The 14,850-nt window shown below is 41.1% G+C and overlaps 1 pseudogene; it reads left to right on the top strand.

Moving 5' to 3' along the window:
* The first annotated feature begins 3,202 nt into the window (after window positions 1-3,202).
* LOC102816831 lies at window positions 3,203-4,747 on the top strand (annotated as a pseudogene).
* The last annotated feature ends 10,103 nt before the right edge of the window (window positions 4,748-14,850 follow it).

Raw genomic sequence — 14,850 nt, 5'->3', positions numbered from 1 at the left:
CTGTGAATGTGGTGAAGTATTGTTGTTGTTGTTGTTGTTGTTAGGTGCTATTGAGTTGATAGTGACCCTATTTATGTACAACAGCACAAAACACTGCCTAGTCCTATGCCATCATAACAGTTGCTACTATGTTTGAGCCACTTTGCCAGTCCATCTAATTGGGGGTCTTCCTCTTTTTTGATGACCCTCTACCAAGCATGAGGGAACTGGTCCCTCTTGATCATATGTACAAAGTATGAAAAACAAAGTGTGGTCATTTTAGCTTCTGAGGAGCATTCTAGTTGTACTTCTTCCAACATAAAGTTTTTTTGTTGTTGTTCTTCTGGCGGTCCATGGTACCATTAAAATTCTTCTCTAACACTATAAATGAAATGCATCAATTCTTCTATAGTCTACCTTATTCATTGTCCAACTTTCACATGCATATGAGGTTATTGAAAATACCATGACTTGGGTCAAGCACACTTTAGTCCTCAAACTGACATCTTTGTTTTGAATACTTTAAAGAGGTCTTGTGAAGATGTGCCTAATGGAATATGCCATTTGATTTCTTGACTGCTGTTTCCATGAGTGTTGATGGTGGATCCAAACAAAATGAAGTCTTTGACAACGTCAATCTTTTCTCCATTTATCATGATGTTATTTATAGGTCCAGTGGTGATGATTTTTCTTTTAATTGAGGTGCAACCCATACTGCAGGCTGTGTTCTTTGATCTTCATCAGTATTTTAAGTACTCTTCACTTTCAGCAAGCAAGATTGTATCATCTGCATATTGATGGTTGTTAATGAGTCTTCCTCCAGTCCTGTCACCATGCTCTTCTTCATATAATCCAACTTCTCAGATTATTTGCTCAGCATAGAGATGGAATAAATATGGTGAAATAATACAACCCTGGTGCACACCTTTCCTGATTTTAAACCATTTGGAATTCCCTTGTTCTATTTGAATGGTTGACTCTTGGTCTATGTATATGTTTTCGCATGAAGACAATTAAGTGTTTCAGAATATTCATCTCTGCAGTGTTGTCCATAGTTTATCGTGATCCACACATTTAAAAGCCTTTGCATAGCCAATAAAGCACAGGTAAACATCTTTCTGGTATTCTCTGCTTTCAACCAATATCCATCTTATGTCAACAGTGATATCTCTTGTTCCATGTCCTCATCTGAATTTGACTTAAACCTCTGGCGGTTCCCTGTCAATGTACTGTTACAGCTGTTTTTAAATGATCTTTAGCAAAATTTTACCAGCACATGATATTAATGATACTATCCGATGATTTCTGCATTCTGTTGGGTTACCTCTCTCTTTGGAGTGGGCACAAATATGGATTTGTTCCAAGCAGTTGACCAGATAGCGGTCTTCCAAATTTGGCATAGATGAGTGAGTGCCTCCAGTGCTACATCAGTTTGTTGAAAGATTTCAATTTGTATTCCATCAATTCCCGGCACCTTGTTCTTTGCCAATGCCTTCAGTGCATCTTGGACTTCTTTCAGTTTCATTGGCTCTTGATCATATGCTACTTCTTGAAATGGGTGAACATTTCTTATTAAGCTACAGTGACTCTATATATTCTTTCCATCTTCTTCTTCTTTTTAGTTTTTAAAACTTTTATTTATTCATTTTACTTAAAAAATTATTTAACTTTTTTTTTAACAACATATTCTTTCCATCTTCTTTTGATGTTTTCTGTATCACTCAATATTTGCCCAAAGAATCTTCCAGTATTGAAAGTTGAGGCTTGAATTTTTTCCTCAGCTCTTTTAGCTTAAGAAATGCTGAGCATGCTCTTCTCTTTTGGTTTTCTAACTCCAGATCTTTGCACATTTCATTATAATATAACTTTTCTTCTCGAGCTGTCTTTTGAAATTTTCTGTTCAGCTCTTTTATTTCCTCATTTTTTTTTCCATTTGCTTTAGCATCTGAACACTGGAGAGCAAGTTTCAGAGTCTCTTCTGACATCCGTTTTGGTCTTTTCTTTCTTTCTTGTCTTCTTAATGGCCTTTTGCTGTCTTCCTGTATAATGTTCTTGATGTCATCCCACTGTTCTTGTGGCTTTCACTTCATTAGTTTAATGCATCAAATCTGTTCTCGGGATGATATGTAAATTCAGGTGGGATATGTTCAAGGTCATATTTTGGCTCTCGTGAACTTGTTTCAATTTTCTTCTGCTTCGGCTTGAACTTGTATTTGAGCTGTCTGGCTCTGACCTTGTCTTGGCTGATGATATGGAACTTTTCTACCATTTGTTTCCACAAATGGAATTAATTTGATTTCTATGTATTCCATCTCATGGAGTCCATGTATATAATTATCTTCTATATTGTTTTAAAAAGGTGTTTGCAATGAAGTCATTGGTGTTGCAAAATTCTACCATGCAATCTCCAGTATTGTTTCTATTACCAAGGCCATATTTTCTAATTACTTATCCTTCTTTCTGTCCAACCATCATTCCAATCATCAGCAATTATCAATACTTCTTCCAATTTCATCTTCACTGGCTTTAGTGGTTGGTGCATAAATTTGAATAACAGTGATATTAATTGGTTTTCCTTTTAGGTGTATGGATATTATCCTATCACAGACAGCATTGTAGCACACTTGCATCACCAGGAGCAAACCTTCATCACAGGTGAAGCTGCAGGCTGACTGGTACCTGAAGGCACCAAAGGGGTGGGAGCAGTTCACTTTGGCTTTATTGAGAGTTAGAAGATCTTGGCACTGTAGAGCTTGACAGACTGGGGCTGGTGCCGTCCACTGTTCCAGCTCAGAACACCGAACTATCTCGGCTTCTCTCAGCAGGAAATCTTCAGCACAATGGAAGCTACAGCTGGGGTTGTAATGAACTTCTCTTGGGGATGGGGAACAATCCATACTTCCATGGACTGGACTCTCCTTTGGGTCACATGTAATAGCTGTCCACACCCCAGAAGCAGTGCACTGCACCTCCTTTGACCCAACTAGCATGAACCCCTTATCACAACGGAAGCTACAGCTGGAATGCTGCTGGACTTCTTTGGCAGAGTGAAGACAAGTCATGCTTCCATGTTCAGGAGTCATCATAGGGGGACACTAGTGACTACACACTGTGGGGGTCTATTTGTCCAGTTTCCAGAAGCCAAGCATTCTAGTGTGCTGGCTCCCTTCAATGTGTACCCTTCTGTGCAGTAAGAGACGAACTGGCCTGGGGGACAAAAGTGATGGATGAGGAGAGTGATGAAGACAAGAGTGATTACAACCTGGTGGTGGATGAAGACCAACTATCAGAGCCCCCCAGCCCAGTGACTACCTCGTGTGGAAAGGCGCCAAGAGAGCTTGTAGACAGCCCGCCCTCCTTGGCTTCCAGTCTCGGCTCACCACTCCCCAGAACCAAGAAGATCATCCTGAAGACCTTTCTGCCAGCACCCCTGCCTCCAAGTCTTATGACTCCTCCCTACCCCAGGGTGCGTCCACTCCCGGACCCTGCTCAGCCACTCACCTCCGCCGGCTGGCGGCGAAGCCAACGCCTTCCACAGACAGCATTGCTCTGAGGAACCCCCTGACCCTGTCCAGTCCTTTTACCACATCCTTCAGTCTGGGCTCCCACAGTGCCCTCAGTGGGAATCTGTCGGTACCCAGCTCCTATGTCAGCCTCCACCTGTCCGGTCAGGTCAGCGGCTCTGTCGTGTATGGGTGTTCACCTATGATGGCATTTGAATTCCACCCACATCTCTGAGGCTCATCCATCTCATTCTCCCTGCCAGTATCCCCGGGGGGAAAACCGGCCTATTCCTTCCACGTGTCAGCCAATGGGCAGATGTAGCCAGTGCCCTTCTCCTCAGATGCCCTGGTGGGCGCTGGCATCCCGCGGCACACACAGCAGCTGCACACATTGGCGCACGGTGAGGTGATCTGCGCCATCACCGTCAGCGGCTCCACGCAGCACGTGTACACTGGCAGCAAGGGCTGTGTGAAGGTGTGGGACGTGGGCCAACCCGGCGCCAAGACGTCCCTGGCCCAGCTCGACTGCCTGAACCAGGATAGCTACATTCGCTCCTGCAAGCTGCTGCCTGACGACCGGAGTCTGATCGTGGGCAGCAAGGCTAGCACCTAGTCCATCTGGGACCTGGCTGCGCCCAAGCCTCGCATCAAGGCCTAGCTGACCTCCTCCACCCCTGCCTGCTATGTGCTGGTGGTCGGCCCCGACGCCAAGTTCTGCTTCTCGTGCTGCAGTGACCGTAACATTGTGGTCTGGGACCTGCAGAACCAGACCATGGTCAGGCAGTTCCAAGGCCACACGGATGGGGCCAGCAGCATCGGTATCTCCGATTACGGCACGAGGCTCTGGACGGGAGGCCTGGACAACACCGTGCCCTGCTGGGACCTGTGAGAGGGCCGCCAGCTGCAGCAACACGGCTTCAGCTCCCAGATTTTCTCCCTGGGCCACTGCCCAAACCAGGACTGGCTGACGGTGGGCATGGAGAGCAGCAATGTGGAGATTCTGCACGTCTGCAAGCCCAAGAAATACCAGCTGCACCTACATGAGAGCTGTGTGCTCTCTCTCAAGTTCGCCTCCTGCAGAAGGTGGTTCGTGAGCACCGGGAAGAATAACCTACTCAATGTCTGGCGGACACCTTACGGAGCCAGCATTTTCCAGTCCAAGGGATCCTCCTCTGTCTTGAGCTGCGACATCTCCGGGAATAACAAGTACATCGTGACGGGCTCGGGGGAACAAGAAGGTCATGGTGTATGAAGTGGTCTACTGAGACCCACCCACTCTTCTTCACCCCAACTCTTGGGGGAGGGGCATCTGGGACCAAGACCCCAATGGCCCTTCTTCAGCCACACCTGTGAACCTGCAATCCCACCCACAGTCTGGCTGACCTTCGCCCCTCATCTTTCCCTGCTGGATGTGGGGGTTGATGGGCAGTGGGGCTTTGGGGAAATAAAATGTATTTATCACACACACACACAAAAATCAAGATTTATTTTGAAATGTTCTTTTTTTTATGATGAATACAACACCATTCCTTTTCAATTTGTCATCCTGGCATAGTAAAAACCATGTGATTGTCAGATTCAAAATGGCCAATACCAGTCCATTTCAGCTCACTAGGTTATTGATGTTTATGCATTCCATTTCATTTTTGACAACTTCCAATTTTCCTAGATTCATATTTCGTACACTCCATGTTCCATTTATTAATGATATTTACAGCTGTTTTTCCTCATTTTGAGTTGTGCCCCATCAGCAAGTGAAGGTACAGAAAGCTTTACTTCCGTTCATGTCATCACGGTCAACTCGACTTTGAGGAGGCAGCTCTTCTCCAGTTGTATTTTGAGTGCCTTCCAACCTGGGTGACTCATCCTTTGTCACTATATCTGACAATATTCTCATCTGACAGTTTTTCAATGCTATTCATAAAGTTTTTAGTGATTAATAATTCTGAAGTAGGCCTCTTCTCCTTCTTCCTAGTCTGTCTTAGTCTGGAAGCTCAGTTAAAATCTGTCCACCATGGATGAACCTGCCAACATTCAAAACGCTGGTGGCATAACTTCCAGAATCACAGCAACATGCCAGTCACCACAGTGCAACAAACTGAAAGACAAATGGTGGGTAGTGGAGTATAGAGTAGGTGAAATGATGAAAACTTCTTAGATATTATCAAACATCTTAAGATAATGAGTTGCTGGGCCTGGAAATTCAGGATCATAGTCTCAGGGGACACCGTGTAACAGTCAACAATGAAAATGTTCTACATTTTACTTTGGTGATTAGCATCAGGGATATTAAAAGCTCATGAGTGACCATCTAAGGTGCAATATTGGTCTTTTTATGTGCAGAAGAAAGAAGAGTGATGGGAATTGAAGATGCTTGAAACCAATTATTCCAAAGGACTAATGGGATGTGTGAACATCAGCCTCCATAATTCTGAGATCAGAAGAACAAGACAGTACCCAGCTACCAATACCAACTGCTCCGAAAGGGATCACATTAGAGGGTCCTGGTAAGAGTGGGAGAAAATATAGAACAAAATTCAAAATTACAAGAAAAGACTTACCTTACTGTTCAAAAGAGACGGGAGGAACCCAAAACTATGGCTCTCGAATACCTTCAGGTCTGGAAAGGAACTCACCCTTGTGGCCCAACTTTCAGTAAAGCGGTATATAGGGCGGAACCACATTATTAAGGTATGCCCACCATGGAATGGCCAATCATTGCAAACAACATGTGGGGACCATGTCTGACTTCCTCTGATCTCCAAGTGGAACCAAACTCAAAATCATCCCAATGCAGATTCCTATGAAATAAAGGTCAGACATGCCTCCCCTCTACAACCTTCTTTACCCTGTTTTGATGCCAACCATCCCTCCCACAGCACTCTTTGCTTCATATCTGGGTTTGATAATCCATTACAATGGCCACAAAGAACTCATAACAATACTCATGATTATGGGGTTTATTAAGGAAATGAATAGAGTACAATTCAGAATGAAAAACAACTAATAATGCAGCAGTTTTCCAGTCAAGAACACCTCTTCTCTGCCTTACTACAGACATGCCTCACTCATGTCTTCAGTTTCTTAGCCATGTGGTCCTTTGGCCTCTGCCCTGCTTTGGCAAATGTTACAAAGCTCTTTTAGCTAGTCTGTGAATACCAAAAGGGCACATTCTGTATGCCAGTCTCCTGTAATAGGTACTTAGCTTTACTCAGTCCTTGGACCTAGAGCCCAAAGTTTCTCTGTCTCTCCATACCACTATCTTTTCTGTCACCTCTAGGTTTTCTAGGTATGTTCCACTCATGCTTTTCCTTCTTAATTGTCTTGGGATTGGCTGTCCCTGCTTCTGAGACGGCTCTTTTAAAACCTAGCTGGTGGAAAAACTAACCAATTCCAGCCTTAGAGTCCTGTATAACTTGTTTGCATGTTCCTACCCAGTCACTAAGGAGCTCTGGTAGCATAGTGGTTATGAATCGGGCTGCTAACCTCAAGGTCGGTAGTTTGAAACTACCAGCTGTTCTGCAGGAGAAAGATGAGGCTTTCTGCTCCTGTAAAGATTTACAGCCTCAGAAACCCTGTGCAGGGTCACTATGAGTGGGAACTGACTCCACGGTACTTAACAATAACAACAACCCAATCACTTGGAGTCCTGCCTGGTGTAGTGCTGTGGGTTAATGCGCCACAATGCAAAGCTATTTGAACTACAAGGTCAGTGGTTCAAGCTCACCAGCCGCTCCTTGGAAACCCGGTACAAGGTCGCTATGGGCCGGAACTGACTCGACGGCACTTAATAACAACAACAACCCAATCACTTGGTGAGAAATAAGAAGACTTTGGATACAAAAGCCATATCAAGTAAATTCAAGGTACCACAATCATTCAAAGTCAAATGGGGGACCATTTACCTAAGAACAAAGTTGAGAAGGGATGGGAATGTGGATGGAAATAGTAACTACAAGGAGGAAGTAGGATAACTGTTATATGGAGGGGATTGCAATCATTGAGATGGAACAAAGTGTATGATTTGTTGCAAGTAAAACTGATGATCTTCTCTGTAAACTTTAATCACAATAAAAAGTTAACAATAAATAGACACATACAGAAATACACACATAGAGAAACTGTCAGCCAAGCATCATATACCCAGCAAAGCTGTCCCTCAAATATGATTGGGAAATTAGGGCATTTCTAGATAAACAGAAATTTAAGGAATTTGTTAACAACTAGACCAACTTTATAAAAAAATACTAACAGGTGTTCTTTGGACTGATAACCAACACAGCAGACAACAACCTGAGATTAACATACATGATAATACCACCCAGAACTCAATCCAGATATGTTGTTGTTGTTGCTAAGTACTGTCAAGTCACTTCTGACCTATAGCGACCCTGTGTAGGGTTTCCAAGGAGCAGCTGGTGAGCTTGAACCACCAACCTTGCAGTTCAAATGGCTTTGCAGTCTGGCGCATTAACCCACATTGCCACACCAGGACTCCCAATCCAGATATGGTGGTGGTGGCTGTGTGCCGTGGAGTTGGTTCCAATTCATGGCGACCGTGTACAGGGTTTTTGAGGCTGTAAATCTTTACGGGAGCAGAACACCTCATCTTTCTCCCGTGGAACAGCTGACCTTGTGGTTCGCAGCCCGATTCACTATCAGAGCTAAGTATTTAAAGTGAAACAAACCCATAATAACTGAAAATAGGGAATCAGAGATATCAATTTATGATGAACTCAACTATAAAGCAAAAAGAGGGAATAGTGCAGATAGAAAACTTCTAAATGGTAAAGAAATCAAGTAGATTTCAAGATAAAACAACTGTTTTAAACAGGGGGAAAATTAATAAATTACATGGTAACCTCAAAGAAAAGTAATACACCTTCAAATCAAAATTTAAAAGAGGAAAATTAGAATGGTTTAGTAAACATTAATTAGCACAACACAAATGAAAATGAATAGGAAACTCACAAATAAAATTAACTCAGTGCAGAAAATTATGTGGAACAAAGAAGTTAGCAGCACCACACACACAGCAAAATAACAGCAATCAATTTATACCTATTGATAATTACACTAAATAGATAAGAAAATAGAATCCTTTAATATGCTGTCTACAAGAAACACATATTAGACACAAAGACAGAGATAGACTAAAAATTAAAGTATGGAAAAAATGTATCAGGTTAGTGGCAATCAAAAACAAGCAGAAGTAGCAATTTTAATCTCTGATAAAATAAACTTTAAGGCAACAACTAGCATAGAGACAAAGAAGGGCATTATATAATGATTAAGGGTTCAACTAAACAAGAGGACATAATAATAATACCTGTGCCCCCAATGAAAAAGCCTCAAAATACATAAATAAAACTCTCTGTGGGTTAATGTGCTGGACTGCAAAGTCGATTTGAATTATAAGGTCGGCAGTTCAAGCTTACCAGTCGCTCCTTGAAAACTCTATACAGGGTTGCTATGGGTTAAAACCAATTCAAGTGCACTTAACAACAGAATTGAAGAAAAAGACAACTCTATTGGCGGTTCAAGCTCACCAGCTGCTCCTCAGAAACCCTATACAGGGTCGCTATGGGTCGGAATTGACTCAACAGCATGTAACAACATAATAATAGCTGTTGTTGTTGTTAAGTGCCATTGAGTTGTTTCTGACTTACAGCAACCCTGTATAGAGTTTTCAAAGATAGGCTGATGTGTTTGAACCACCAACTTTTTGGTTAGCAGCCCAGTGCTTACCCTACAGCATCATACCAGGAGTACCATGATAATAGTGGTGGTGGTGTGCCATCAAGTCGGTTCTGACTCATAGTGACCCTGTATAGGGTTTCTGAGGCTATAAATCTTTATGGGAACAGAAAGCCTCATCTTTCTTTTGAGGAGCGGCTGGTGGATTCAAACTGCTGACCTTGCAGTTGGCAGCCTACTGTGTAACCCACTATGCCAAATTTAAATACGCCAATTTTGATGGACAGAACAACTAGAAATTCAACAAAGACAGAGAAGAACTAAACAATACAATCAACCAACTCGACTTAATTCAGCTGCGAGACGCTTTGCCCGTGTCTCCCTCCTTAGCCACCCCCCAGCTCAGCCTTTCCACCAGTAAATGTTCTATCCACTTCTCCAAACTTTCCTCTAAAGCTCAGTGTTCTAGACTGAGCTACATGTGTTTCATTTGGTCTCCCTTATCTTTGTTACAGAGGGTTTGAGTATCCTGTCTTTGGAATTCTTCATTTTGGTTTCTCTCTTGAGACTGATATTTTCATGGTCCATTATGCCATTAGACTGTTTCTCTACATCTTCAATTTTCTTCACTCTTCTTTGCTTTGAACAGGGAGAGACCAATAGTTGCACTTTAGTTGGCTGCTCAAGAGCTTTTCAGATCCCAGTTGCTACTTACCAGAATAGGATGTAGAGCATTGTCTTTGTGGACGGTATTATGCCATTTGACCTTGGCATCCTCCAAGACTACAGTCCTGAGTCCAAGTGCCAAATTGTGTACTTTTTTAAAAAAATACATTTTTATTTTGGGGGGGAGATAGGAGTAAGGATTAGGGTTAGAACTATGGCTAGGTCTAGGCTAGACCTAGGGCTTCACTTAGTGTTAGGGTTATGTTAGGATGAGGGTTAGTGTTAGGGGTAGATATTGACCTAGAGCTAGTTGTAAGGCTAGGGCTAGTTTTAGGGTTGTTGTTGTTGTTATTAAGTGCTGATGAGTGAGTTCTAACTTATAGCAACCCCGAATAGGGTTTCAGAGAGTTTAAATCTTTTTGGGAGCATAAAAAAGATTTCCCTTACAGCAGCTAGTGGATTACAACTCTCAATCTGTGGTTCACAATCCAGTATTTATCAATTTTATGGCTATAGTTAGGTTTATTTTTATTTATTTTTTCTTGAAGTCTATTTGATATCCTCTTGATATAGACGTTCTGTAACAACATACTCTCTTTTAACTTCATGATTTTTTGTTGTTGTTGCAAACTAGTAGTATCTCTGGCTCCTTATTTTCTGTCTTGTAGGTTTGTTGTACTTTTAATGCTTCTATATCTGGATTGAGTTTTGGTTGATACTGTCTTGTTTGTTAACCTCAGCTTGTTGTCTGTTGTTGGTTCTCTATCCAAAGAACTCTCTTTAGTATTTTATAAAATTGGCCTTTTTTTTTTTTTTTACAAATTCTTTTACTTTCTGTTCATCTGGAAATGTACTAATTTTACAATCATATTTGATGGGCCATTTTGCTGTATATAATATGATTCTTGGTTAATAATTTTTTTTCTTTCAGAGTTTTATATATGTCATCCCATTGTCTTCTTGCCTGCTTGGTTTCTGCTGAAAATTAGTCTTATTAGTTCTCCTTTATAGGTAACTTAGTGTTTCCTGTGCTGTTCTCAGGAGACTTTCTTTATGTTTGGTTTTAGAAAGTTTGATTAGAATTTTGATTTTCTTTTGGGGCCTAGCCTATTTGGAGTTTGTTTTACTTCTTGAATGCATATCTTATCATCTTACATTATGTCAGGGAAGTTGTCTTCTATTTTTTCTATTTCTTTTTTGGTTTCTTTCTGTTTCAATCACAGGTGCATTATTCCTCTTGATAGTGTCCTACATAGCCCTAAGGCTTTCTTTACATCTTTTTGTTCTTTTTTTCTGATTGATACTCTAGTACATTAAAATTGAGTAATTTTTGTCTTCAAGCTCACTAATTGGACCTTTTATTGATTTAATTCTACTTCTTTCCTTTCAATGTATTATCCATTTCTGAAGTCCCAGCATTAATCTAGATTTCTAAATACTGTTTTTTGTATGGTTTCCCATTTTCCATTTATTTTGTCAGTTTTTTTCTTGTATTGTTTTACTGAATTCTTCTAAAGTATTGTCTGTGGTTTCCTTGATTTCATCTGTAGTTTTCTCTGTATATCACTCTTTTAAATTCCTTATCAAGTCATTTTTATACTATTTCTGATATTATATATTTCCTATCTCTGTATTTTGGTCCCTTTTTTGAGACGCTCTGTCTTGTTTCTTTGGGTAAGCTGAAATTATCTGTTTTCTCCAAGGCATTTTGGTGTTGTATTTATATTTGATTGATGTTGATGTGTTCTGAGGCACTTACCACCTATCTCCAGGTGGATGTGATAGAGACTAGACACGTATATGCAGTTCTCTGTTCACTGTTTGTGAAGCCTCATTCAGGGTGGGCTTCACTGACCTGCAGAGGAGGGGATGGCATGTTTGGAGGCAGACTCAGGCAGACCAGATGCTATGAAGCAGGATGTATCACTGACTGCTAGATTGGTGAAGGCCTGAAATGGCCACAACCCCAGCTTCCAGGAGGGTGTGGGGAACGAGGAAGAATTGCACCCTCCTTGCTACCAACTTTCAGCAATGACTTTTGTCTCCAGACGGCTGTATTGACTGCTACAGCTGCCTACAAAAGCTCAAAATGGCAGCCTCTTAAGGTCAGTGGTTTGAAACTACCAGCCGCTCCGCGGGAGAAAGATGAGGCTTTCTACTCCCATAAAGATTTACACCCTCGGAAACCCTGTACGGGGTTGCTATGGGTCGGAACCGACTCGATGGCACTTAACAACAACAACAACCACGTCAGATGGTAGCCCTTCTGTTTTTCTTCCCTGTAGCTGTTCTTGTTCAACTTCCTTTTCCAGTTGGCACTCAGTTCACCTCTGTCCTATCCTTTGAAGTTCAGGATTCTGGGATCACCATCTGTATTTGTTTCATTTGATCTCCCTATTTTCTTGTTGCTGAGGTTGTATGAAGCTGTTTTTTTGTGTGTTTGTTTTAAATGAAGAATAATTGTAAGAACATTAATCTAGCAAAGCATATAGAATGGATTGGAGTACTAATTATCTAGGTGCTGTAGGGTAAGTACTGGACTGCAAGATCAGTTTGAATCTCAAGGTCAACGGTTCAAATCCATGAGTAGCTCCTCAGAAACTCCACATAGGATCGCTGTGAGTTGGAACTGACTTGATGGCACTTAACAACAACAACGATAATTATCTACTATTTATAACAAGCTAGCTCTGGAATGTAAATCACAAGTTTAACAGTTCAAACCCACCGTCTGCTCCTCAGAAACCCTATACAGGGTTGCTATGAGTCAGAACCAACTTGACGGCACTTAACAATAACAACCCAATACTTAGTGGCTTAAAAACAGCAGCCAGTTTCTTATAGCTCACAATTTGGTAGATTAGGAATTTAACCCAGCTCAGTGGGGGATTAACTCATTGGTATTCAGAATGGGATGTTCCGAAGGTTTCAAGATGGTGTCATTTATATACCTGTCCTCTTGGTATATGGACCCTTCTGACTCTCCCATATAGACTCAGGGTCTCTTTACAAGATCTCTTCAGAAGTCAGATTTCTTACATGGTGGCTATAACAGACCAAAGTTGTTGTTAAATGCCATGGCGTCAATTCCAATCCACAGCAACTCTGTATAGGGTTTCTGAGGAGAGGCTGGTGAGCTTGAAACGACCAAAGTAAAAGCTGCCAATTTTCTTAAAGTTTAGGTCCACAAAAGGCATCAATCACGTCTGCTATACTTTATTGGTCAAAGTTCTTATAGTCTTGCCCAGATTCTAGGGATGGGGCACTATTCCCCACTTTTTAGTATGAAGCCTCGGTGGAGGGAAGAGGCTGAGTTGGAATTGCCAGTCATAATAAGCAGCTGAATTTGGGTGTAAGTCAGTGGTTAGTAGGACTTTTAGGCAACAGTGGAGGGAAGTGATGTGGCAGGGAGACTTGGAACACAGCAGAAAGGTCCTTGGTTGTCAGATTTAGTAGTCTGAGTTAAATTTTTTTTGATAAGAAGAGCCCTTGAAGTCTGGAACAAGAGGAATGAGTAAGGGACAGAATTACAAGCTGAAATATAAATGCACAAATGGCAGAGCTGTTCAGCCACAAAATCAAAGAACATTTGGAATTAGAAGCTGATCAGGTTTAATAATTTGTTTTGATTTATCTTTTGATTTATTTTGGCTATATTTAAAACAAAACAAAACAAAAAACTTTTATAGTCATTCAATCCCTATTACAACCCTTATTAGGAAAGACACAGAGGTACATTTTAGAAAATTCAAGCTGAGAGTTTAGCCACAGGCAGCCACTGTGTAATCTTGAGCTGGGAATGACAGAGTGAGATTGTAACTTTCTCTTATGGAGGGAAAGAGGAGAAGAATGGTTGAGAGTATAGTGGGAGATACTGAGTTCCACTGGAGGATAGTGAATGGTCAGTAACAAATCTTAAGCGTGGGCAGTCAGTTTGCTAACTTTACTGAATAACAATAATAAAACTGAAAACTAGTATTTATTGAGCACATATATATACTTAGCACTTTCTGAAGCACTGTACATTTAGTAGCTAATTTAACTCTGGTGGGTTTTGAACTTATATTATTCCTGTTGTATGGATGAGATATCTGAGGCACAGAGCGGTTAACTTACCTAAAGTCGCATAGTTAGCAAGTGGTGGAGCTGGGATGATGTAATGTAGCTCAGTTCTAAACTTCACTATACAAAACCATTTACTTTGACTTTTTATATGTCTATTTGCTCCTGACTGGTATTGAATTTTTCCTAATGTTCTAGGTAACTAGAGTTTAAATGGTGACATTAGACTTCTTGCTACATTGAACTCTGAGAGAAGCTGACACACTTCTTTCAATGATTCCAGGTTAGAGTCGGGGTAGAATCAAGAAGTGACCTAGTGTGTAGAACTCTACCCTCTACTGACAGGACACAAACAAGGATTCAATGGTTGTTAGGCTGGTACCCACCCACCTTACTTTCGAGTGGTTTAAAATAGTAATTATGATATAATGTTTGTATTAAAAAGACTCTAGTGATTTATGTATTTAAATATTATGTGAATGCATACAAGAATGATGGCAAAACATGCAATTTTTACATCAAAACAAACAGGTGCATCAAACATTTAAGGATCAGATGAAAATAGCTGATGCAAAGTGGCTCTGACTGATGAAAATGTAGTCTAACTCCCAGCCCCAGGTCTGAGAGAGTGGCAGGGGCCCTATGTTTCTGACAACAGGGCTTCAAACTGGTTTATTCAGATTTGACTCCCTTCTGAAGAATTACATTCCTACCCTGGGTATACTGAATCAGAATCTACATTTTAACAAGATCCTGAGATACACCATTCCCCAAATGAACTGGTTCAAAGCCTGTTTGAAAACTAAATTATGATTAAAGACAAGTGTCAGAAAGAACACAAATCTATTGCTTATATGAGGGGTTTCCGAAAGTTTGTGGAAAAAATTTAAAATACTGGAATTTTCCCACAAAATTTGTGAATGCCTCTCTTATCATTTCAAAA

The sequence above is a fragment of the Chrysochloris asiatica genome, unplaced genomic scaffold (assembly GCF_000296735.1).
Source record: "Chrysochloris asiatica unplaced genomic scaffold, ChrAsi1.0 scaffold00030, whole genome shotgun sequence".
In the NCBI taxonomy this organism is placed as follows: Eukaryota; Metazoa; Chordata; class Mammalia; order Afrosoricida; family Chrysochloridae; genus Chrysochloris; species Chrysochloris asiatica.
This window is presented reverse-complemented; position numbering and strand designations above follow the sequence as displayed.